General features: G+C 51.7%; 1 long non-coding RNA gene across 1 annotated transcript in view; it reads right to left on the bottom strand.

The window, feature by feature from the left end:
* Window positions 1-10,649: 10,649 nt before the first annotated feature.
* LOC310667910 overlaps window positions 10,650-22,614 on the bottom strand; it is an 18,218-nt gene continuing 6,253 nt past the window's right edge. Inside the window, exons 3-4 of the long non-coding RNA XR_014506401.1 lie at window positions 21,559-21,617; window positions 10,650-10,762 (exon numbers count right to left, since the gene is read on the bottom strand). This is a non-coding gene — a long non-coding RNA (uncharacterized lncRNA). The remainder of the gene's footprint in view (window positions 10,763-21,558; window positions 21,618-22,614) is intronic.

Here is a 22,614-nt window from a genome sequence, read left to right as displayed (position 1 = left end):
GCGTTATGGTACCTGCCGGGGAAGGAAGCCTTAGAGTGGACAGCCCATGCAGGACACTGCGCAAGAACTTTATTGCCTCTCTTAAAAAAGAAAGAACAGCAACAAAAGCCTCCAGTGTTATGGAGAAACTGAGCTAGGTAATAGCAGTATCCTCATAGTGCTTTTTGCGTATACAAGCCGATCAGGATGGCACCTACAGCAGTGTATCTCCACCAGGGGAGCATCTGAAGATCTCAGACAAGGAGGGTGTGGTGTGTGAATGTTTCCAAAAACATATATGATATAAGTAAATACTATATATACATATACATATATAAAGGTAAAAGGTAAAGGGACCCCTGACCATTAGGTCCAGCTGTGGCAGACTCTGGGATTGCGACGCTCATCTCGCTTTACTGGCCGAGGGAGCCGGCGTGCAGCTTCCGGGTCATGTGGCCAGCATGACTAAGCCGCTTCTGGCAAACCAGAGCAGCGCACGGAAATGCTGTTAACTTCCCACCGGAGCGGTACCTATTTATCAGCAGTTCGAATCCCTGCAATGGGGTGAGCTCCCGTTGCTCGGTCCCTGCTCCTGCCAACCTAGCAGTTCGAAAGCACGTCAAAGTGCAAGTAGATAAATAGGTACCGCTCTGGCGGGAAGGTAAACGGCCTAACTTTATTCTTTAAGCAAGGATAAGCATCAAAATAGGCAGCTGTCCGGGTGGTGCTGTGGGTTAAACCATGACTGGACCTAATGGTCAGGGGTCCCTTTACCTTTATGTATACCATCAGAGTCCCTTGGAAACTCCATTTCCTTTCATTGCCTCTTCTGCCCTACTGTGCTGGTCCCGGGGGTAAAGTACCTTGGGTGTAGCAAAGTCCACACGAAGAGGGGCAAGGTCCGAGGCAGAGTGCCGGGCGGTGAACAGGAACGCTGGAACAGGAGGCTGTGCAGGGAACAGGTACACCGGATGGTCGGGAACAGGAGGCCGAGCAGGGAACAGGAGTACCGGATAGTCAGGAACAGGAGGCCGAGCAGGGATCAAGAACGCAGGAAGGTCCGAAGCCAACAACGACGTTGCTCCCGCAACCTGGGGCCGGGCTGACTGGGCTTTTATCCTCTTCTAAGGCCAGGGGCGGTCCCGGCCCCCAGGAGCCCCGCCTCCCCTGGCCTTAAGGCGAGCACTCCTCCTGGGGGCAACCAGTTCCCTTCGCCTCTCTGCTCTAAACCTCTGCAGATCAGGAGAGGCCGAAGGGTTACTGGGCCCTGGAGGAGGCTCACCTGTGGCCACTGAGTCGTCAAGCCTCTCTGGGGCCAGAAGGGCTTCACCTGGGGCCAGCTCCTGATGCACTGCCACAGGTGCAGGCTCTTCAGCATCTAGGCCTGGCCCCAGTTCAGCCGGCCCTGGAGGCGGGGACTCCTGTGCAGGCCGGGATTCCTCTGTTTCATCCTCCGAATCGGAATCCCAGGCCATCACACCATCCCCCCTCCCAGGCCCCCCCCTCAACCGAGGGTCCGGACCCGGCTTGCCGGGGTACGTCGCATGGAACTCTCGGAGGCAGGCAGGTGCGTGGACGTTGGCCGCTGGTTCCCAGGAACGGTCCTCCGGTCCGTACCCCTTCCAGTCAATGAGATACTGCAGCTTCCCCCTGCGGTATCGGGAGTCCAGGATGCGTTCCACCTCGTACTCAGGCTCTCCCCGAACCAACACTGGCTGCGGTCGGGGACGGTTCGGGTGGAACTCGTCGGGTGGGGCCACCGGACTCAAAAGGGACCTGTGGAAGACCGGGTGAACCTTCAGGGTTGCGGGTAACCGGAGACGAAATGCCACAGGAGAGACTTGGTCTACGATAGGGAACGGGCCGGTGAAGCGGGCGTCCAACTTCCGCGAAGGTCGAGAGGGGTGGAGGTGGCGAGTGGAGAGCCAAACCAGGTCACCGACGCGAAGTTCCGGCCCCACCTGGCGGTGGCGGTCGGCCTGGGCCTTGTACGCTTCCTTGGCCTGGTGCAGTTGCTCCACCAAAAGCTGTTGCTGGGACTGGAGCTCTTGAAGCCACTCCGTCACCGCCGGGACTGCGGATGTCGGCAGCACCTCTGGAAACAGCCGTGGATGATAACCATAACTGGCCTGGAACGGGGTCTGCTGGGTGGACGCATTCACCGCGTTATTGTAGGCGAACTCCGCCAATGCCAGGTGGTCGACCCAGTCATCCTGCTGGTAGCTGCAGTAACACCGGAGGTACTGCTCCAGCACCGCGTTCGCCCGTTCCGTCTGGCCATCGGTCTGTGGGTGGTAGGCTGACGAGAGGCAGACCTCCGTCCCGAGGGTCCGGTGTAGTGCTTGCCAGAACCGGGATGTGAACTGAACGCCCCGGTCGGACACCACGCGCTCAGGTAGGCCATGCAGGCGGAAGACATGCTGAAGGTACAGCTGAGCAGTTTCCTTGGCTGTGGGTACAGATGGACAGGGAGCGCAGTGCACCATCTTGGTGAAATGGTCGGAGAAAACCAGAAGGCAGGTACAGCCACGAGACGAGGGTAAGTCCACTATAAAGTCCAACGAAACCGTGTGCCAAGGGTGCGGTGGAACTGGCAATGGCTGAAGTAGGCCGGGGGGTCGCCCGGTAGGTCCCTTGGCGCGCCGGCAGACATCACAACCAGCAACGTAGCGAGCCACGTCAGCCTTCAGGCGGGGCCACCAAAACTCTCGACTGACCAGATGGGTGGTCCGATACCGTCCAAAGTGCCCCGCTGCTGGGGCATCATGGGCCATCCGGAGAACCTCCAGCCGTAGTGGCCCTGGCGGGATGTACAAACGACCGTGGTGCAGCAGAAGGCCCTGATGCAGGACCAGCCCCGGATACTGTGGGCTGGACCCTTCAGCCAGCTCCCGGAGTCGTTCCTGGGCCCAAGCGTCGACCCGCTGCTGTTCCCGCACCCGAACCTGCAGTGGCTGCGCCTCCTGGGTGGCCAGGAATGCAGCCGGAGGTAGGATCGTGGTGGGTTCTGCTTGCTGTACCGTGTCTGCGTTGTCGTCAGGTTTCCGGGACAGGGCATCCGCCTTCTGATTCTGAGAGCTAGGGATGTAGCGGATCCGGAACTGGAACCGGGAAAAGAACAACGCCCACCGGATCTGTCTTTGGTTCAGCTTGCGGGTGGTCTGGAGGTACTCCAGGTTCCGGTGGTCGGTTCTCACCTCCACCGGATGTCGTGCCCCCTCAAGATGGTGGCGCCAGACCTCAAAGGCTACCTTGATGGCCAGTAGTTCCCGCTCCCACACAGTATAGTTACGCTCCGCTGGTAGGAGCTGGCGGGAATAGAAGGCACAGGGTAAGAGTGGCGCTTCAGGACCAATCTGTTGAGACAAGACGGCACCGAGAGCCGTACTGGAAGCGTCGGTCTCCACCACAAAGGGTCGAGAGGGGTCAGGATGTTGTAAGATTGGTGCCCTCTGGAAACAGGCCTTCAACCCCTGAAACGCCTCCTCTGCCTCCTTGTCCCAGGAAAACGGCGTCTTTGGGCGCAGTAGCCGGGTCAACGGGGTGGTGCGATGAGCATAATCAGCGATGAAGGTCCGGTAGTAATTGGCGAACCCCAGGAAACGCTGTAGGTCCTTGCGGTTCCGGGGTGCCGCCCATTCTTGAACCGCTGTCACCTTCCCCGGGTCCATTTGCACCCCATCTGGAGAGAGCCGGTGACCAAGGAAGTCCACAGTCCGCTGATGGAACTCGCACTTGCTGAGCTTCGCGTACAAACGGTGCTCACGCAAGCGCTGCAGCACGGTCCGGACATGCCCCTCATGGCGAGCCGGGTCACGGGAGTAAATCAGTATGTCATCCAAATACACCACCACGTACTTGTCTAACAGGTCCTGAAACACGTGGTTGATGTAGCGTTGAAACACAGCAGGCGCGTTGCACAAACCGAAAGGCATAACCAAATATTCGAACTGCCCGTACCGGGTCCCAAACGCTGTCTTCCACTCATCCCCGGCTCGGATCCGAATCAAGTTGTAGGCCCCCCGGAGGTCCAGCTTGGTGAACACCTGTGCCCCTTGCACCCGCTCCAGCAGCTCCGAGATAAGGGGCAAGGGATACCGGTCTGGGACGGTAATTTTGTTCAGGGCTCGGTAATCATGGCAAGGGCGGAGTTCCCCACATTTCTTCTTAACAAAAAGCACCGGCGCCGCGGTGGGCGAGGTGGAAGGCCTAATGAACCCACGCTCCAGGTTCTTGCGCAAGAAGTCCTGCAAAGCCTCGCGCTCTGGCTCTGTTAGGGAATATAAGCGACTCACTGGTAAAGGCGCTCCGGGTTGGAGGTCTATGCCGCAGTCAAAAGGCCGATGCGGCGGCAGCTGGTCTGCCCCCCGTTCCTCGAACACGTCCTGGTAGTCCTGGTACACGGCTGGGGGCGTGGGTGCTGCCTCCTCTGAGGGCGCGGCCGCCAGCGTTCCGGATTGAGCATGGGAACATGGGTCTGGGAAGTGCACGGTCCGTTTGACCCAGTCAATCTGAACGTTGTGGGCCTCCAGCCAGTCCATCCCGAGCACCAGGGGGAAGCGGGGCATAGAGGCAATGTCCAAAGTTCGCAACTCCCGGTGCTGCTGGAGACACAGGACCAGAGGCTGGGTCTCCTGAGTAACGGCACCTGAACGCAGAAGTCGTCCGTCAATCGCTTCCACCTGGACCGGTACTGGCTTGTTCCGAAGTGGCACCTGATGATGGGCGGCAAAAGCAGCGTCCATATAGGAGCGGGTTGCCCCTGAATCTACCAGAGCATGGGTGAGGATCCAGGGCCCACCTGGAGGGTATAAACGTACCGAAACCATAAGATGTTGCAAGTCCATTGGTGCGGGCCCATTCTGTACGGTTTGGGACCCCCGGTAGCTAGGGCCATCAGCTACTGGGGTTGGCGGTTTCCCTGCGGCTGGCGTTTCTCAGGGCAGGACCGAGCGAAGTGTCCACTTCCGCCACAGTAAAGACAGAGATTTCCATCCCGACGCCGCGCCTTCTCTGCGGGGGAAAGGCGTGGCCGCACTGCCCCGAGCTGCATAGGCTCCTCCGTTAAATCAGTTGTGACCGTGGGGCTGCCGGAAAAAGCTGGTGCCGTGAACTGGAAGTGTCGGCGACCCCGGGCCTGACGACGATCCTCCAACCGGTCGCCTATTTGTAGACTCCGTTGAATGAGAGTGTCCAGCGTGGTGGGGCGTTCCATTGTGGCCAACTGGTCCAGTACCTCGTCCGAAAGCCCTTCGAGATACTGGTCCCGCAGTGCCGAGTCATTCCAGGTCAAGTCCTGTGCCAACAGCCGGAACTCCGTGGTATATGTGGCCACCGTGGACTTGCCCTGTTTCAAATGCCGAATCGCCCGGTTGGCTTGACTCTCTTTCTGGGGGTTGCCGAACGCGGCCTCCAAACGATTGCAAAACCCCGTATAGTCTGCCAGCAAGGGGGAGTCTTGCCTGAGTAGCGGCAACGCCCACTTGGCCGCCTGGTCCTTTAACAAGCTAATCAAAAAGTGCACCTTGGTACGGTCGTCAGGAAAGTTCCGGGCTCGCCCCTGAATATACAGTTTGGCCTGGGCCAGGAACATGGGAAAGCTGGCCGGGGCTCCATCAAATTTCTCAGGCAAAGCCACTGGGTACTTGCCCGGAGCCGGGGCGTCGGCCCCAGAAGCCGGTAGGGCTTCCAAGCGTTGCTGAAGTGCCTCAACCGCGTCACTGAGCTGCTGCACGGTGTGAGACAAGGCCTGGTTCTCCTGGGCCAAAGCCACCAGTGCAGCCGCCTGTTCAGCCATGGCCTCTGGCTCTTCCCGAACGCACCCCGACGAAGGGGGAGTGCGGGAGGTGGCGGGAGCAAACTGTGCTGGTCCCGGGGGTAAAGTACCTTGGGTGTAGCAAAGTCCACACGAAGAGGGGCAAGGTCCGAGGCAGAGTGCCGGGCGGTGAACAGGAACGCTGGAACAGGAGGCTGTGCAGGGAACAGGTACACCGGATGGTCGGGAACAGGAGGCCGAGCAGGGAACAGGAGTACCGGATAGTCAGGAACAGGAGGCCGAGCAGGGATCAAGAACGCAGGAAGGTCCGAAGCCAACAACGACGTTGCTCCCGCAACCTGGGGCCGGGCTGACTGGGCTTTTATCCTCTTCTAAGGCCAGGGGCGGTCCCGGCCCCCAGGAGCCCCGCCTCCCCTGGCCTTAAGGCGAGCACTCCTCCTGGGGGCAACCAGTTCCCTTCGCCTCTCTGCTCTAAACCTCTGCAGATCAGGAGAGGCCGAAGGGTTACTGGGCCCTGGAGGAGGCTCACCTGTGGCCACTGAGTCGTCAAGCCTCTCTGGGGCCAGAAGGGCTTCACCTGGGGCCAGCTCCTGATGCACTGCCACAGGTGCAGGCTCTTCAGCATCTAGGCCTGGCCCCAGTTCAGCCGGCCCTGGAGGCGGGGACTCCTGTGCAGGCCGGGATTCCTCTGTTTCATCCTCCGAATCGGAATCCCAGGCCATCACACCTACTTCCCACCCTGCCTTCCACTGCTGAGAACGTTAAGTCAGGCAAGAGCATGCGGTGAGGACAAAAGTTCCTTTTTCCAAATCTGTCCCTGCCTTCTATTTCTCTAAAGTAATGATGGCCTGAGGGTAGGAATGAACTCAGGGATGCAACTGGTGCGAGTGCTTGATATGATTCTTGCCCAGCCCCCAGCCCCAGTTATCCACACGTCAGTTGCAAGAATCAGGATTTGCCCTCTGACAGCAATGAATAACAGTCATTCCCCAAGTCTTGCTTATCTCTTAGAACTCAACCTGAGTCACTGAGAATAAAGACCAACCCCTGTCTGCACCTTTGTACAGCTCTAGGTTCTGCTTTTTTTTTGTCCTGCTAAAGAGTGACAGATTTTGGAGAAAGAGAGGACCTCTCCAGATGTCTTTTTCATTGCACATTCAATTATTTGTCCTCATGATGGTATCAGGATGGTTATGAGGGATCCAGTGGCGTAGCGTGGGGGGTGCAGGGGGGGCCGGCCGCACCGGGCGCAACATCGGGGAGGGCGCTCGCAGTGCTAAAATTCACGGCTTAGGGGGTGCAAATTACTTGCCTTGCCCCGGGTGCTGACAACCCACGCTACGCCACTGGAGGGATCTGATTTTCAATACTGTTTCCACCTGCAAGTTTTTGGGTGGACAAATTTTCATGTAGATTTGCCATGTAGGTATGTTTCAGCTCTACTTCCGGCTTGCTTAATTAAGAGCTTCCAATTAAGGATTCCATCTCAACAGCACATTTCACCACACAGATTGCACCAACGCACTTAACCAATTACGATAAACATATGGGACTTAGGCTGTGCACACACTACCCCTTCAAAGCCCTTCCCCCACCTCAAAGAATGGGCAGAGTGACAATTCCCAGAAACTACACTACCCAGAATTCTTTGAGGAGGGCTTTGAAGGTGCTTTAAAGGCACAGTGCGTATGCAGCCATAGATTACTATATGGTTGATGTGAGCAACCTTGTCACAAAATTGCATTTGCATGTTTGAAAAGAAATCAGGTAAGAGCAGGACAAATTTCTGGACAGCATCCATTAAAAAATCAGTGATGTTGCTCACTTCACACTAGGGCAGTCAATCGAATTGACAAAGACCGTTAGTCAGCAGCTTCTCCTACCTTGAAACCAGCTGTTTTGTTTCAGCTACGCAGGGTGTATTGGATGAGATATGCCTGGAGAGATTTTTTTTGAAATTTTCTTTGCCCTTTAAACAGCTGGTCCACATGCCACACCACAAAATGCCCTTGAAAAACCCCATCAGTTCTCTCAAAGCAGAGTGCTATGCGGTATTGTATGTGTGCATGCATGGGCATACAGGGACGCGGGTGGCGCTGTGAGTAAAAGCCTCAGCGCCTAGGGCTTGCCGACCAAAAGGTCGGCGGTTCAAATCCCCGTGGCGGGGTGCGCTCCCGTTGTTCAGTCCCAGCGCCTGCCAACCTAGCAGTTCGAAAGCACTCCCGGGTGCAAGTAGATAAATAGGGACCGCTTACTAGTGGGAAGGTAAACGGCGTTTCCGTGTGCGGCTCTGCCTCGCCAGAGCAGCGATGTCACGCTGGCCACGTGACCCGGAAGTGTCTTCGGACAGCGCTGGCCCCCGGCCTCTTGAGTGAGATGGGCGCACAACCCTAGAGTCTGTCAAGACTGGCCCGTACGGGCAGGGGTACCTTTACCTTTACCTTATGCATGGGCATAGCCAAGATTTATGTGACAGGACTTTTGTTTGGGGAGGGCAGAACCAAGCTATCTGAGACATGATTTGTCAGTTAGTTAAGTATTTTTATTTATTTACTTGATTTGGGGGGCAGCTGCCCCCCATGGCTATATGCATGTTTGTGTGCAAGGGGGGGGGCTGCTATTGAGGTTTGAAAGTCTAACGCCCATCCACCCCTTTTGTGTGCCAATATTGTTGTGTGGTTCTCTTTAACCTGGACAAACGCTGCATCAACATGGAAGAAACCCTCGCTTAACAATCCAAGTCAATATACTGTATGTTTACTTGGAAGTAAGTTTCACCATGTTCAGTGGGATTAAACCCATGTTAGCATCCACAGTAGTTTTCCCAGTAGTGATGTATGGAAGTGAGAGCTGGACCATAAAGAAGGCTGATCGCCGAAGAATTGATGCTTTTGAATTATGGAGCTGGAGGAGACTCTTGAGAGCCCCATGGACTGCAAGAAGATCAAACCTGTCCATTCTTAAAGACATCAGCCCTGAGTGCTCACTGGAAGGACAGATCCTGAAGCTGAGGCTCCAATACTTTGGCCACCTCATGAGAAGAGAACACTCCCTGGAAAAGACCCTGATGTTGGGAAAGATGGAGGGCACAAGGAGAAGGGGACGACGGAGGACGAGATGGTGGGATAGTGTTCTCGAAGCTACCAGCATGAGTTTGACCAAACTGCAGGAGGAAGTGGAAGACAGGAGTGCCTGGCGTGCTCTGGTCCATGGGGTCACGAAGAGTCGGACACGACTAAACAACTAAACAACAACAAGCATCTACAGGATGCTTACCCTTCTTTACCCTTCTCAGGCTGCAGTCCTAAGCATACTTGGAATTAAGTTGCACAGAAATCAATGAATGAAGAATCAAGCAAATAACAAGCTGAAGGGCAAAGTGCTAACCTGAAATCCCATGCATGCTTCACTGGGAGTCAGCCTCATTGAAAGCAGAGGACGTTATTTCCAATTAAACATTAGCCACCCCTTAGTTTCCCAAGTAGCGAGAGATTCCAGCAGAGATTCATGGAGGGTTTCTTTTGTTTTGTTTAATTTGCAAATATGCAATCACAGGATAGTGTGTGGAGGCAAAGTACTCTCTTACGAATGGATAGCACAGCTGCTAATCCTGCATCAGATTTGCAGAGATTTAAGAATGTACCAGTTCCAGAAACACAGTTTCAGCCAATTTGAGTAACTAACTGGGTCTCACACTAAAATTCTAAGTGCACACTTTCTCCCGCTTTCCCCTTCTTTTTCTCCCTCTCTCACACAAAGAGCAGATTTTAGAACCTGACAACTTTAGAAAGCTGTTTCCTTTTTTAAAAGAGAGAATTTCTGGCTCTCGAGGTTGCAAACCCATGCTTGGAAGTATGTGCGTTTGTGACATCTGCTAAAACCGCAGCATCCGAAGGAGAAGCTGCAGAAGATTATTAGTGGGGGGGGGGTTTCACATCCTCTCCCTCTATCAGAATCAACTATGCAAAATAATTTACAGAGATGTGCTCACTTTGCACAGCACATACAGGCTTTCAGAAGTCAGCCTTTTCCAGTGCAGAAATCCAGAGTCTTGTGGGCAGTTACTTAATGCTACATGCTTGCTGCTTGCTAGGACAAACGCTGCAATGCAGCAGTGGCTGGGCAGCACCAGTGCGAGTCACATGACCAATGCATGTGCCCATGCGGTGACTCCTGGAGTTCATGGCCTGGGCTGCCTACAACTCTGCCTGCTTGTTTGGGGAGGGGCTTTTCCTAATGAAATGTCTGTGACGCACTCCAAGACTATAACTAGGTAAGACAGCCAAGGCCAGTAACGAGCAAGCAGGGCCGGTGCCGGCTGCTGTGCTACCCCCTGCCCTCCAGCAGCTGCTGCCTGAATTCAGCCACCTCATTTGGCCTATTCAAAAAACCAGAACAACCCACCCACCAAATCACTTCTCTTTTTTCCAGCCCACGACATGCCAAGGGCGACAATAAGAGTTGTGGCGTATGCTCACTGTCTTCTAAACTGGGACTGGTGATCTCATTTCTTGCAGTGTCTCATTATTATGGAGTTCAGCCAAGCTATTCCCATCTATACTTTGTCCAGGGCTTTCAAAGGACTGCTAAAATTGGTGATGTGTTTTGCCACTGAAATTGCAGATCCACCAGTAAAATGACCTCAGAGCTGTTGCGTTGATTCTTTGCAAAAAACAACAACACACACAGCATGGCCTAATAAAACCAAAGCACCAGGTTTGGAGGGGTAGGGCAGCCCAGCTGTTTTGACTGATGTCTATAGATGAGATTAAACAGCTTTGAGATTACTTTATTCATCCCTTTCCACGGCTGACCCACTCTGCTTTGTATTTCGTCATTCCCAAAGGGAGAATGGAACATTTATAAGTGCAAGCTAAAAACACTGCACACTTAATAAAGAGATAAAAATTAAAGCATTTATTTAATCCTGTTGCAAACTGGATGGGTTTTCAGCTCCAGATGGTGTCCGTGACAACACAGAGTGGGGTGGAGTGGGGTGTTATTCAACTAGGAGCAAAGGAAAGAGAGAGGTGGTCGAGACACATTCTCTACCCTGCCTCATTCCCAAACTTCTTCACCACTTCCACCATTCTCTATCCATTTCAGAGACCTGTACCTCAGGCAGAACAATAAGAATCTCAAGAGAGGTACAGGTACAGGTTAAGTACCTAATTCGTTCCGGAGGTCCGTTCTTAACCTGAAACTGTTCTTAACCTGAAGCACCACTTTAGCTAACGGGGCCTCCTGTTGCTGCCGCACCGCCGGAGCACGATTTCTGTTCTTATCCTGAAGCAAAGTTCTTAACCTGAAGCACTATTTCTTGGTTAGCGGAGTCTGTAACCTGAAGCGTATGTAACCCGAAGCGTATGTAACCCAAAGTACCACTGTACTTGCCTGCAAAGCAGAGATTGGAGGGCCAACTTTCATGGACACTTTAGTTTAGATTCCTGCATTTTAGGGGGTTGGGCTAGATGGCCCTTGGGGTCCCTTCCAACTCTACAATTCTATGGTTCTATTCTATGATTCTCATTCAATGGGAGGTTTCAGCCTTCTTTAAGCATTTTAAATTCACATCCGTGGAGGGCCTATGGGATCCTATGTCATGTGCCACCCTTGCCTCCTCCACCCCAGTGGCGTAGCGTGGGGGGTGCAGGGGGGCCGGGCGCAACATCTGGGGGGGGGGTGTGCTCGCACTCGCAGCTCTCTGCCCCTACCTGGCTCACTCACTCTCTCTCTCTCACTGCAGTGCTGGCTGTGCGAATCCGATCCGAGCCGCCGGGCCGCCGCCCACTGTGGAGGGGAGGGTGCCAGGCGTGCGGTGCGGTGCGGAGCAGAGAGAGCGCGAGGGACTATCTGGGGGAGGGACAGTGCAGCGGGGAGGGGCGGCACAAATTACTTGCCTTGCCCCGGGTGCTGACAACCCACGCTACGCCACTGCTCCACCCTGACCTTTCTGCATTGGGCAGAAAAGTCTGAAGGGGGATTCTGAGCATGCTTGGCTGGACACACTTACCACCCTCCCTGAACAGTCAGATTTCCTGAACCCAGGGGATATTGTGGGCCTGCTGCTCCTGAAGAAAGTGCCCCCAAACAAAGACTTGTGGCAGGACTTGAATTTGCAGTTTGGGGCAGGGGAGGAAGGAGGTTGGCCCAGGGACAGGAAGAGTAAAAAAGAGATGAAGGAGATCCGTGGTGTGCCAGTGGCAAATCAGATTTGATGCTGGAATTGTGTCTTGAGGCCCTTTGTGCAGCTTCGGAGACTGATTTGGCACTGGAGTGTGAGTTTGGAGCCTCTGGTCCACTGCCAGACGGGAGACCAAAGAGAAATCAAAGGGTTTTACGAAGACTAAACCTGCTGACCAGCTTGTACGAAGGCCTTTGTGAAACCCCAAAACAAAAATAAATAATTTATTATGTATAATCAGCCCATCTGGCTGGGGTTCCCCAGCCACTCTGGGCGGCTTCCCAAAAAATATTAAAATACTGTAATACATCAAATATTAAAAGCTACCCTAAACAGGGCTGCCTTCCGATGTCTTCTAAAAGTCTGGTAGTTGTTTATCTCTTTGACATCTGGTGGGAGGGCGTTCCACAGGGAGGGCGCCACTACCGAGAAGGCCCTCTGCCTGGTTCCCTGTAACTTGGCTTCTCACAGTGTGGGAACTGCCAGAAGGCCCTCAGTGCTGGACCTCAGTGTCTAGGTAGAACGATGGGGGTGGAGACGCTCCTTCAGGTATACTGGACCGAGGCCGTTTAGGGCTTTAAAGGTCAGCACCAACACTTTGAATTGTGCTTGGAAACATGCAGGGAACCATGCAGTGAACTCTAAGTGGTTTTGGATGATGTATAGGCCAAATCCCAAATATTGTTTAATGTTGTAACTTGTTGTGGATTCCCCATTTCCCCAGAGCTGAAGGTCTAAAGACAGTTCTTCAGAAATGCAACACTAGCAGTTTCAGCTAAGTCAGCTAGAAGCCATTCTTCCTCCATCCTACGTCCCCATACCTCTTCTCCTTCCTCCTCCTCTTTCCTTTTCCCTCTCTGTCCATTTCAATTTGCAAAATTGCTGCTTCTCACACACATGCCCAGCAGTGCACACATCCAAGACTCCACCCATCAGGTTCATTGTCCACCGGGCGGGTGGGCATCTAGACCCATTAAATAAGCATCAAATTTCTTTTGTCAAAGGCCCTGACCACCCATTCACAGTGATGTAGCGAGCCAAACACAGAACAATAACTGTAATAAATGCTTCATTGTACTATTGAACATAATTCCAGTGATGCCTCAATTCAAGGCAGACATTGACAAATTGGAAAGAATTTGGAGAGAGATAAAAGGACAATGCAAAGTCTAGAAGGGAAGCCAGCTGGAGAATCGAATGAAGGAATCGGGCGTCATTTGCCTTTGGTAAAACGAACGGCACACTGAGGTTAGAGAACATGTTGCAGTTAAACAATATTAGAAACCTGAAATAAGAGGGGGGGAATGTTGACCATAGCTACTGAGGTCAGGCCAAGGAACAATGACTTTCTAATTAAAATAATACAGTTTGAAATTGTTAGGCAAAACTTAGCTGTGTTCAGTTCAGCAGCTGAGTGGAAAGGTGGCAGGATAATTTCTTTTGAGTTGGAGACGCTCTGGTTTAATGGTGGTATATGGCGCTGTGGGTTAAACCACAGAGCCTAGGGCTTGCTGATAAGAAGGTCGGCGGTTCGAATCCCCGCGACAGGGTGAGCTCCCGTTGCTCGGTCCCTGCTCTGCCAACCTAGCAGTTCGAAAGCACGTCAAAGTGCAAGTAGATAAATAGGTACTGCTCTGGCGGGAAGGTAAACGGCGTTTCCGTGCGCTGCTCTGGTTCACCAGAAGTGGCTTAGTCCAGCTGGCCACATGACCCAGAAGATGTACGCCGGCTCCCTCAGCCAATAAAGCGAGATGAGCGCCGCAACCCCAGAGTCGGTCACGACTGGACCATTTGCTCTTCCCATCCTTCCACTGCTCTACCTCTGTGCTTTTAGCTCACCAGGTTCCGTACTTCTGGTCATCTTCTATTCAGCTCTGAAGTGGGCTCAGCTACCCACCTCTGCAGATCCTCCATCTACAGAGCCTATACAGAGCCTATGTGTTAAGTTTTAATCCAACTCAGACTGATATATTCCTTCTCACAGAAGCCAGGCTGGGAACATTTTGCTGCTGTCAAGCTTTGTTCCTTGATCAAGCTGGAACTTGGAATGTTAATGGACATTCCTCAGCATCTCTCTGACTCAACCAATCAGCATCCAAAGTTTCCCTGGCACGAAGGAAATGCAGTATAGATTTCTGAGATGATTATATAACTCTCCAGTATTACTGTAGATCATTGCAGGCCTGTACCAGGAACTAAACTGGCTCCGAATGCAGAAGAAGAAATGTAGAAAGCTGAAGCCAGCCAAGTTTGTGGCGTAAGATTACTGTGCAGAGCCAAGTTTAATCAAGGGATTACGGTAACAAAGTCATTGCTCAGCCAATGGAATGAGTACAAACTGGGTTACTATTTCATTCCCAGACTTCCGAGTGTCATCCTATGCACAAGAGAAAAAGACGGTCAGATCCCTGCAGAATTTGTGACCCACCTAACTGACTAAAAAGGTAAAGGTAAAGGTACCCCTGCCCGTACAGGCCAGTCTTGACAGACTCTAGGGTTGTGCGCCCATCTCACTCAAGAGGCCGAGGGCCAGCGCTGTCCGAAGACACTTCTGGGTCATGTGGCCAGCGTGACATCGCTGCTCTGGCGAGCCAGAGCCGCACACGGAAACGCCGTTTACCTTCCCGCTAGTAAGCGGTCCCTATTTATCTACTTGCACTTTGACGTGCTTTCGAACTGCTAGGTTGGCAGGCGCTGGGACCGAACAACGGGAGCGCACCCCGCCGCGGGGATTCGAACCGCCGACCTTTCGATCGGCAAGCCCTAGGCGCTGAGGCCTTTACCCACAGCGCCACCCGCGTCCCTACCTAACTGACTAACACACTTCTAATATGGCAGGCCATCAGCGACACAATAAATCTATTTTTGCAGTCTGCTTGAGATTACAAAACAAAATAAATCAAGAGGGTTATCAAACACCTGACAAGGCACAATGCATGGTTTAGGGCAGAGATGGGCAGCCTGTTGATCAACTCCAACTCTCATCAGCCCTAATCAACATGGCTTATAGTCTGATGATGGTAGTTGTAGTCAATGGAACTTACCCCCAGGTAAGTGTGTGTATAGGCCTGCAGCTGGAGGGAGCTCTTGCTACTGCTCTAATTCCTTCCCTTGCAAACTCAGCTTTTGAGTAGCCCCAGGGGTTCCACTCCCCATTAAAATTCTGCCCCATGACAAAACAAAATCCCATGCAAACCAAAACTTAGCAATGTGTATAAATTATGCAAAGGGAAAAGATCTGCATTGTTAAAATTTTGCCTGTATATTTACATATGCATTATTTTACTCCTACTCAAGGAGGAGAGCAAGGGGGGGCAGGGAGTACACCACCCAGAACTCCACCCTGGGGCAACGTGCAAGGTACTCAGCCACAGTTTCTACTTCTGATGCTTTGATAGGCTTCAAAGAAGAAGAAGAAGAAGGAGAAGGAGAAGAAGAAGAAGAGTTTGGATTTGATATCCCGCCTTTCACTCCCTTTAAGGAGTCTCAAAGCGGCTAACATTCTCCTTTCGCTTCCTCCCCCACAACAAGCACTCTGTGAGGTGAGTGGGGCTGAGAGACTTCAGAGAAGTGTGACTGGCCCAAGGTCACCCAGCAGCTGCATGTGGAGGAGCAGAGACGTGAACCTGGTTCCCCAGATTACAAGACTACCGCTCTCAACCACTACACCACACTGGCTCTCAAAGCATGTCAGAGATGTCTACTTGCATCGCTACAATGGATAGGAAAGAATGCTTACTTTTCCTTAATTATTTTTGTGGGTAGACAAAGCTGACATTCACGGCTTGCTACAATTCTGCACTCAGTACTATATCAACTTGTGTGGCATCACAGAATAGTCAGCTTTCAGGCAACTCCTCCTTCCTCATTGCCTTAGTTCTCTTCTTGAGAAACTGCACAGCTGCAGTTTCCTAGTTAAGAACTTGCTCTCTCCTGCAGGCATTGCAAGCAACAGATGACATTTCTGGATGTGTTGAAGCTCAGCAGAAGTCTCGCTCATGGGCCATCTCCTAGTAGAGAGGCCAGATTTTTTAAAAAACACAAAAACGGGATTTTTCAGCAGGTGTTGCTTGCTTGACAAACTACACCTGCTGAAACTCGCCCTTCTATACCATTGTTAAAGTGGTAGGAGTCCGGCCCTTTTTTGCTTTTATCTGACCACAGACATCACTGATTGTATGGGGCTCATTTTTTGAGCACAGCCAATGCTTCTCTTTCAGCTAAAAAACAGAGACATCAGCTTGCCAACAAAGGTCCGTATAGTTAAAGCCATGGTTTTCCCAGTAGTGATGTAGGGAAGTGAGAGCTGGACCATAAAGAAGGCTGATCGCCGAAGAATTGATGCTTTTGAATTATGGTGCTGGAGGAGACTCTTGAGAGTCCCATGGACTGCAAGAAGATCAAACGCATCCATTCTTAAGGAAATCAGCCCTGAGTGCTCACTGGAAGGACAGATCCTGAAGCTGAGACTCCAATACTTTGGCCACCTCATGAGAAGAGAAGACTCCCTGGAAAAGACCCTGATACTGGGAAAGATGGAGGGCACAAGGAGAAGGGGACGACAGAGGATGAGATGGTTGGACAGTGTTCTCGAAGCTACACACATGAGTCTGACCAAAGTGTGGGAGACAGTGGAAGACAGGAGTGCCTGGCGTGCTCTGGTCCAAGGGGTCACGAAGAGTCGGACACGACTAAATGACTAAACAACAACAACAACAACAACAATGCTTCTCTTGCAAAAATGCTTCTCTTAGGGGAAGACTCTATAATACAAGTCCACCTGGTCTGGCAGGGAAAGCTGCTTCCATCTCTGGCTAGGAACATTCCCCCTTGGAGGCGCATATGCGAAGAGTTTCCTGAGCCAGTCTAGGAAGGGAAAAGTGCCCAAAGCACTCTGCACCACCTGTACCTTAGCATTTCCTTTACCTTCCAGGATGCCCAAGACGGAAAGGAGGAAGTGGTGGTGAGTTGCTGGAGGTGTTAAGAATGCAAAATACTGACCAGTTCTCTGTGTACCCACTAGGTTTCACTGACTACATCACAAAGCATGGCAAGAGCACGAGCGGATGTTTGTGTCTCTCTGCTTTTCAATTTAACCCACAGTGGCAAGACAAGAGAGTAGGGAAGAACAGAGAAAACTGTGGAGGATAAGCAGCTGCCTTCTCTCCCCCATCAGATGGAGATTAGGGCTGCAATCTGACCCATTTAGCTGGGAGTAAGTCCCATGGAAATCAATGTGACACAAGTAGAAATGCCTGGGCTTGGGGACTGGTAAGTTAAATAAATACATTCACAGACCTTTCAACATTAAACATGCTGAAATACCGTATTTTTCGCTCTATAGGACGCACCCGACCATAGGACACACCTAGTTTTAGAGGGGGAGAACAAGAAAAAAATTTATCTCACTCTCAGCGCAGCGCCCCCTCAGCGAAGCCAGGAAAGCAAGAGGGATCGGTGCGCACCGATCCCTCTCGCTCTCCTGGCTTCAGCCAAAGCAACACGAAGCCTCCGGAGCGCAGCAGGAGCTCGGCTTTAGGCGGCTATCCCTGAAGCCAGGAGAGTCTTGCTCTCCTGGCTTCAGGCGGCTATCTTTCCCATCTTCCCCTTAAACCTGAAATAGCCCCCCTTGTTGCTTGTGTTATACAAAAGTTCATGTTACACGACCTCAGTTGGCCCTGATGGAGGAATGACGACAGGGCAGCTTCCCAGAATCAGATCACATCAACGTGCATCTCGAGAACTCTCAGTCAGGAATTCTGTTACATCAACCTCATCTTAGTGTAAGTCACTGAAGCGTGGGCTTTTCATCAGTATAACATGAACAAGCTTGCTGAAAAAACTGTACGGAGGTCAGCGTTCAGACGCACCCTTTCACAGCGGCACTCTAGGAGTCTTCCACACAAGAACTTTCTACTTTAGCTTCTCCTCAGTTTCCCATTTTCAAGTTAGTATCTGCCTGAGCAATCCAAAGTGGGGAAATCTGCCAGGGAGTAGATCAATGCATTGGCAATATGCCCATGCAAATCTCACCACATCCAAACCCTGTATGGCAAGGGGTGGAAGAAGCCTTTGCTGGGAAAAAGAAAACAATAACTACAGAAGAAACACATCCCCATTGCAGCCCTGCCCATAGCAGCCAGTCCAGATGCAGGTCCCAGCATGTATAGCCATGCCATCTACAGTGCACACACCTGCCAGGCACCCAAACAGCACCATAAACACACATGGCAGCAGCACCCCAACTGCAGGTAAAGGTAAAGGTAAAGGGACCCCTGACCATAGGTCCAGTTGTGACCGACTCTGGGGTTGCGGCGCTCATCTCTCTTTATTGGCCGAGGGAGCTGGTGTACAGCTTCCGGGTCATGTGGCCAGCATGACTAAGCTGCTTCTGGTGAACCAGAACAGCAGATTTCTTGAGAAGCACATTGATGTGATCTGGTTCTGGGAAGCTGCCCTGTCGTCATTCCTCCATCAGGGCCAACTGAGGTTGTGTAACATGAACTTTTGTATAACACAAGCGACCGGGCGGGGGGTGTATTTTAGGTTTAAGGGAAAGATATTTCAGCATGTTGAAAGGTCTGTGATTGTATTTATTCAACTTACCAGTCCCCAAGCCCAGGCTCGGGTCTACTCGGGTCACATTGATTTCCATGGGACTTAGTAAAGGTAAAGGGACCCCTGACCATTAGGTCCAGTCGTGACCGATTCTGGGGTTGCGGCGCTCATCTCGCTTTATTGGCCAAGGGAGCCGGCGTACAGCTTCCGGGTCATGTGGCCAGCATGACTAAGCCGCTTCTGGCGAACCAGAGCAGCGCATGGAAACGCCATTTACCTTCCTGCCAGAGCGGTACCTATTTATCTACTTGCACTTTGACGTGCTTTTGAACTGCTAGGTTGGCAGGAGCAGGGACCGAGCAACGGGAGCTCACCCCGTCGCGGGGATTCGAACTGCCGACCTTCTGATCGGCAAGTCCTAGGCTCTGTGGTTTAACCCACAGCGCCACCCGCGTCCGACTGCAGAGAAATCATTAAATTGTACCGTGGCTGTAGGTACCTGCCCTCACTTAACGCACAACATCAGAGAAGTCAATGCAAACAGAAGAAAATAAAATTTCAGTGCCAAGGCAGAACCGATTACACAGCCACAACAGGGAGAGGAGAAGACCACAGCCCCAAAGATGCTCCTATCTCTCACTGCATGCTCCATAAAGCACTTGCAAGCACCTACAGAGATATGGTAAGGAGGAGGAGAAGAAGAAGAAGAAGAAGAAGAAGAAGAAGAAGAAGAAGAGGAGGAGGAGTTTGGATTTGATATCCCGCCTTTCACTCCCCTTCAGGAGTCTCAAAGCAGCTAACATTCTCCTTTCCCTTCCTCCCCCAAAACAAACACTCTGTGAGGTGAGTGGGGCTGAGAGACTTCAAAGAAGCGTGACTGGCCCAAGGTCACCCAGCAGCTGCATGTGGAGGAGCGGAGACGCGAACCCGGTTCCCCAGATTGCGAGACTACCGCTCTCAACCACTACACCACACTGGCAGCCGAGCAGCCAGGAGAGGGGATTCAAAGTAAGAGGCAAGGTGCCAATGAGCAAAGATACACCAGGCATGAAGAAAGCAGGCAACACCACACCTGCTGGTACGAAGTTTGGGCATGGAAGATGCCAAGGGGAGGGCCCTGCAGGGGTTGTGGCAGCTTCTGCCCCCAGCACCCCTTCATACCACCACCACTCTTGGGAACTGGGGTTCCATACCATTCCTTCCCACTCATAGGTTGCAACCCAGCAAGAGTGTCAAGGTCCAGGAGCCCAGGTATCCCAGATGCCCACTCAGGAATGCGACTCCCAACCCCTCAGCCCTAGAGGGGACCAATGGGTCCACTGAGATGCTTTGAATATCCACTTGGCAGGAAGACTGCTTGCCCCACAGACAAACAGTGGCGCAAAGGGGGTGGGAAGCAGACATATCCCTTTCATGCTCATCCATGGTTGGCAGCTTCACCAAAGCACCTGGGCAGATCCCAGTATCAAGCCAGGGCAGGGAGCTGTCCAGCATGCCAGGGCCTGAAGACACAGCCAAATGGGAGCAGGCAGTAATGCGCACACTCTGTCAAGAGGGGAAATGCTATGCTCATGTAGGGGCACAGCTGCCTGCTGCAGTAAGGAACTCTCCCCCCCCCCCAACTCCTCCCAGCTGGCAGATCTGGTGGTTTGGATTTGCTCTATTCCTTCCATTAATACTGGCTTGTCTTTTTGGAGAGCACTTTTGTTTTAAGGCTTCACTTCTTGGGAACTGGCACGCATTCAGATTTAATTGATGTTCTTTGGATGCCTACCAAATCTTTGTTTATGTTGATCTGCTGCAACATTTCAGGCTACATATACAGCAGACAGCCCAGGAGTGTAGCAGTGCCAGTAGCTTGCGACTGCACAAATTAGTCAATCTCCCGCCTCTGTTCAATAAGTGCATTTAAGGACAAATCAAACACAGCAACGTGTGTGTGTGTGTGTGTGTGTGCTCTTGCTCTTTCACTGTAAGCTACTTAAGTCATTTCAGTTGACTTTCCACACTTTGGGAAGCCGAATGCTTTTTGCGTGTGCTCACCCAGCTATGTTCCATTCGCCCAATGGGTGGGAAACTGGATTTGGCCTGAGGGTTGCATCCAGATCTAGCCCACCTTCCAGGAGTCATTTTCGACAGGTGAGCAGGGCCACTCACCTGTCATTCACCTCAAAGCTTAAGAAGAGCCTGCAGGATCAGGCCAAAGGCCCATCTAGTCCAGCCTCCTGGGATAGTTCAGTCAGTGAAGCAGGAAGGCTCTTAATCTCAGGGCTGTGGGTTTGAGCACCGCATTGGGCCAGAAGATTCCTGCATTGCAGGGGGCTGGACTAGATGACCCTTGTGGTTCCTTTCCAACTCTACAATTCTATGGTTCTATGGTCAGCCAGGTGCCCATTGTAAGCCCGCAAGCGGGACAAGCATAACAGCACTCTCCCTACCTGAGATTCTAGCAACTGGTCAGAGGCATATCGCTTCTGATTGTGGATGTCACCAATCATCAGTTAATTCAGAATTCTAACAGGCTTATTTCTCAGCTTAGCACTGTATTCCCACAGCACTAAGGTTGGAGATAAGACTCTGCTGCCTCTTAAAGAGCAGGCAGAGGCTTTTTGTGATTGCTGTGTTTTTAAAACTACCTGCTGCCTTTGAAAGACTAGGCAGGGAATGTGGTCCCAATGAAATTTCTCTGCTGCTTATTCAAATTAACTGCGGGAGTGACTCGGTGACATAGTCGCAAAGGCAGGAAAGAGAAAATTCACTTGAACCATTTTTAAAAATCGTTCAAAAATTTGTGCTAAAGCACTATGGTTGAACTTTAAGCAGGTAGGAGAAAATGTTTTAAGATCGGGGGAAAATAATATGCGCTGACAAAATGGCACTGACTAGAAAACTGGAAGGCAGTGATCGTGATCCCCCCCCCCTTAATCACTTTTAAATTTTGTACTAAGGCACTATGATGCTGGTATTTTAATAATTCTTAAGGAGATGGGGTGGGGAAACAGGTGGAAACTTGCAAGCTAAATATCAATTAAAAAAAACACATGGCTAAAATGGCACCAACCTGAATGGTAACAAGAAAGGCAGGCCGAGACATAGGTGGTAGGTCTTGCAACCACACCTCTGAAAGAAGATGGAGGAGGAGACCTTAAGGACAAACTCTTACTCCACTTTCATCACAAATATTAACAAGTGTAGGAAATCTGGCTAATTTTAAATACAGCTAAGACTTTACGATGGCTTCAACTGAACTTCCAATCCCTTCCGAAGTTGTTGTTGGGTTTTTCGGTCCAAGATACCACCTAGTGGGGAACATGCTTTATGAAAGCATGGATTTGCTGGATGTGCTTGGAGGGAGTTGGGAAGGCTCAGAGTGCTGCCTGGACCCCACTATACACTTGACTGGCAGGCTGGCAGCTGGGAAGTATTCTGGCCATTCTGTTATATCCTATCCATGCAAAATTCTATCCATGCAAAACCTATCCATACATGCAAAATCACTCCATGCTGCTGCCCTTAAGTGATGACCCTGCATGCAAACACGACGGGAAGCCCATAAAAAGTGCATTCTTTCCCTCAAAGAATTATGGGCACTGTGGTTTACCCCTCACAGAATCACAGTTCCAAGGAATGCTTAACAAACCACAGTACCCAGAATTCTTTGAAAGAATGAATGTGCTTTAAAGGTGTAATGCGTCCAAAGCCATTGATGTAGCAGAGAATGCTATGACATCACCAGCAGCGTGCTAAGATTCAGCTGCCAGTCAAGCGGGCTCCTGTTCATAGAATGGAGAGAGGGTGCCATTTTAGCCTTTGGTTCCATCTTCAGGCTGGCCCTGCATGTGGGGCAGCAGTACTGATACATGATGTTCTAGTTCTAGCCCAGACACCTCTTAGCACAGAGTACAGGGTCAGATTTAAGGTGCTGGTTTTGACCTTTAAAGCCCTTCACAGCCTAGGACCCTCGTACCTACGGGACCGCCTCTCCCGGTATGCCCCACGGAGAGCCTCAAGGTCCATAAATAGCAACACCCTAGTGGTCCTGGGCCCTAAGGAAGTTAAATTAGCTTCAACCAGAGCCAGGGCTTTTTCAGCACTGGCTCCGGCCTGGTGGAACGCT

This window comes from Podarcis tiliguerta (assembly GCF_965153285.1).
Source record: "Podarcis tiliguerta genome assembly, chromosome: 17".
Lineage (NCBI taxonomy): Eukaryota > Metazoa > Chordata > Lepidosauria > Squamata > Lacertidae > Podarcis > Podarcis tiliguerta.
The sequence above is the reverse complement of the archived record's forward strand: the minus strand, read 5'-3'. Positions and strand labels throughout refer to the sequence as shown.